Genomic DNA, 4,212 nt, shown 5'->3' with positions numbered 1-4,212 from the left:
ATTCAAGCTGTGTCCTCGTGAACCTCAGCCAAACCTGAACCTTTTAAATCAAGATAAACAATATTTGATTTCTATGATTAAAACAACTTTGAGCCTGAATAAAATGCAGTTCTTTATTCTAAGCTGGTTAATGAAAAAATACCAACTGACATTCTGTCAGTTTAAAAGTCCTTCTTTATGATCACTAAAGAGGAGAATGACACACCAGACCTGGCAGAGCTCATCATGCTGACATGAGTCTACTTCAGCTGACCTCAAACTTTGCTCTGTGATATCAGGAACTGTCAAGGCTGGATTTGATTGTTTTAGTTTTTCTCATCACACGCACTAAAGTTTTTTTTTTTAAAAACCACCTCTATTTGTTTGCAAACAGAAAACTTTCCCCCTGTTGTTGTTGTCCATGTTGTATTTTCTAGTTTTCTTTTCGTCCTACTCTTTTCACTTGTCTTTATAATGAAACTAAAGCTGAGACATTACTAGTTGTCCTGTGCTGATGCTGAAGCTGTTTTAATATGAAATTTTACAAACATGGGGTGCATGTTTGAGTTGAGGCTTAATTTGGCTGTTTACTGCACATCACCAATGAGCAGGTAGATGTAGAATTGTTTTCAGGCAGAACCTTCCTCATTTCAGCTGAACTCTACTTGATTAGCTTGTGCATGACAGCGGCCCCCTCGCACACCCAAAGTAAACAGGCCCGCGGTTATATTCAGCTTTTACACGCCAATCCTGCCCAACATTCCCTTTATGTGCAAGTGCTGCAGGGCTCAGATGCATAATACATGAGCACTCAGTTAATCTATTGATCCAAAATATGTCTTCTTTCTTTCTCTGTCTCATTTACTATCTTTTTTTCTCATGTCATGCCCTCTTGCTCACTGTTTTTCTCCTCTTCTGCTCTTTTTCTATCAACAGGCCAATTGCAGGATGCGAACAGATTAATAGAATAGGAGAGAGACATACTGTACACAGAAGATGTGAAATAACCATGTAACCAGGAAAAATGCTGAAACTGTAACTAAGAAATAATCAAGTGAGAGGACAGTGGTTAAAGAGCCAAATAAGACTGATGACAAACATATGTGAAGGGGCAAAATCCAGTGTTACGTGAGGCTAGAGCAGTAATTAATAAAGATGCAACTCAACTGAAATCGAGAAATGCAGCAAATCACAAGCCACAGGACATAGGCAGAAACAAAACTGTCAGCCAGAGGTCGGAGTCCATAGTCTAGACAAACCCTTTAAACTCAACAAAAATATGAAACAACTGAAATAGAAATTGGAGAATAAACCACAGGGTGAAGTTGAAATATGTTTCCAAACAATAAATAGTAAGTGTTAATCCTAATTAACCCTCAGCCTAACATTAACCCTGAAAAATATAAAAGAAAACAACTCACATTGGGAAATTCTGGAGGGTTTACTACTTAAAAACAAAAATAAAAAAAAAAAATCATACAGATTAGAGTTAATTATGGTTAAATTATTTATACAAGGTTATTTATCTGAACTTGACAGACTCAAAAGTGTCCAGGTACTTTAGGGGAAAATTAAAAAAGGCTAAACTTTATGCAAATATGACAGTGTGAGCTACAACCCCAGCTCAGAAAAAGTTAAGGTGGTGTGTAAAATCAAAATAATAATAAAAAAAATAAAATTAAATAAAATTAAAACAAAAGAGTGATTTCTAAATCATCTATATTACTTTGAAAATAATACAGCAACATATTATGTGATGTGACACCATCAATTTTATTCTTTGTTCAAAATAAACACTCATTTCAATTCTGATGCCTGCAACACATTCCCAAAAAAGTTGGGACAGTAAAGCATTTACTATGGTGTGATGCTGCAGTTCCTTTTCACAACGTGTTTAGGGACCAGGGGTGTAATTTTGTCCCATTCTTCCTGCAAACAAGTCTTAAGATGCACAACAGCCCTGCAAAATGCACCACACATTCTCTATTGGGGCCAGAACTGCAAGCAGGCCAGTCCAGCACTTACATGCCTTGGTAATGTGCAGTTATGGTGTGATGCTGCAGTTCCTTTTCACAACGTGTTTAGGGACCAAAAAAGATGTCGTCTTGAAGGCAACATATATTGCTCCAAAATCTCTCTACATTTTTCAGCGTTAATGAAGCCATCACAACAGTGTAAGTCACCTTTGCCAAGGGCACTGACACAACCCCAGACCATGACAGACCCTGGCTTTTGGACTTGCGTCTAGTAACAGCCTGGATGGTCCTTTTCATCTTTGGTCCAGAGCACACAGTGTCCATTCCTGTTGACATAAGGCTTCTTTTTTGGCACAGTGCAGTTTTAAGCACCGTTTAAGGATGTAACTATATATTGTAGTGCCTGACACAGGTGTGGCAAAGTAACCCTGAGCCCATATGGTCATATCGCTTATAGAAGAGTGACAATTCCTGAAGCAGTGCCACCTCAGGGATCAAAGGGCACGATCATCCAGCTTAGGCATGCGCCCTTGTCCTTTACTCACAGAAATCCCTCTAGATTTCCTGAATCTTTAAATTATGTTATGCACCGCAAAGGGTGATATTTTTCTACCAAATCATGATGTAGTCACCTGTTGACATCACCTGTTTCAAATGGAATCATCACTTCATTGTTTTACCTCATTACAGGCACTAAAATTCAGCCGCCCCAACTTTTTTGAAATGTGTAGCAGGCATCAGAATCGAAATATGTTTATTTTGAACAAAGAATAAAATTGATGATGTATCACATCAAATAATGCACTGCGGTTTTCAATGTAATACAGGACACAGATGATTTACAAATGACTATTTTCAGTTTTAATTTTGATTTTAAATACCATCCCAGCTAATTTTGATTTGGGGTTGTACTTGGGATCATCTTGATTCCAGTGGTAAAGAACAGTGCTGTTTACTACTCCTTTGTGTCCTTATATGTGAACTCATGTAAGTTTCAGTGCTAACAACACTGGCACACAAAGCTGCATGCAATTTAAAATGTATGTAACTTTAGAGCTGCTATAGCTACTTGTTTTTTTTTTCTTTTTGTGTCATACATGCCATCTACTGTCATTCAACATAGCTTCTTGTGGTGATGTCTGTATTCTCACCACTCAAAGCTAAGTCATGCAGAAGGACAGAGAAGACAAATGAAAGACATGAGGAGTGGAGCACTTTTCCAAACCTGCAGGTGCAGGTAAAGTGCTGAGGATTTCTCCCCGTACAAACCAACTAACCATTTCTTCCAGCCTAAATTATATAAATCAAGGATCAACTCAAGAGGAGTTATTCCTTTTATAGTGGAGAGTAATAGGACAATCAAATGTGGACTATTAAATATCAAATCTCTCTCATCTAAATCTCTGTTAGTGAATGATTTGATAAGTGAACATCACATTGAGTTATTGTGTCTTACTGAAACATGGTTACAGCAGGAAGAATATGTCAGTCTAAATGAATCCACTCCACCTAGTCACAGTAACTGTCACATCCCTCGAAACACAGGCCGAGGTGGAGGTGTGGCAGCGATGTTTGACACAAGCCTATTAATCAACCCTAGACCTAAACATAGTTATAACTCATTTGAAAGTCTCACCCTGAGTCTCTCACACCCAAACTGGAAAACTCAAAAGCCTGTTCTGTTTGTTATTGTATACCGTCCACCTGCTCCTTATTCAGAGTTTTTAAGTGAATTCTCAGACTTTCTGTCTGATTTAGTGCTTAGTACAGATAAAATAATCATAGTAGGCGACTTTAATATTCATGTAGATGCTGACAATGACAGCCTCAACAATGCATTCTGTTCATTATTAGACTCAGTTGGCTTCTCTCAAACTAAATAAACCCACTCACTGTTTTAATCACACTCTTGATCTGGTTCTGACATATGGCATCAAAACTGAACACTTAATAGTTTTTCCCCATAACCCTCTTCTGTCTGACCATTTTCTAATAACTTTTGAATTTCCATTAATGGATTATACTCTATGTGGGAAACAATTCCACTACAGCAGATGTCCATCTGGCAATGCTGTTACCAAGTTTAAGGAAATAATTCCATCTTTATCTACTTCAGTGCCGTTTGCCAACACAGTGGAAGGAGGCCACCTTAACTTTACTCCAACACAAATCGATAATCTTGTTGATAGTACTGCAGCCTTCCTGCGTAATACACTTATACCATTGCCCCTCTGAAAAGGAAGGCAGTGAAACAGAG

This window comes from Monopterus albus, unplaced genomic scaffold, assembly GCF_001952655.1.
Source record: "Monopterus albus unplaced genomic scaffold, M_albus_1.0 scaffold38.1, whole genome shotgun sequence".
NCBI classification, from domain to species: Eukaryota; Metazoa; Chordata; class Actinopteri; order Synbranchiformes; family Synbranchidae; genus Monopterus; species Monopterus albus.
The sequence above is the reverse complement of the archived record's forward strand: the minus strand, read 5'-3'. Positions refer to the sequence as shown.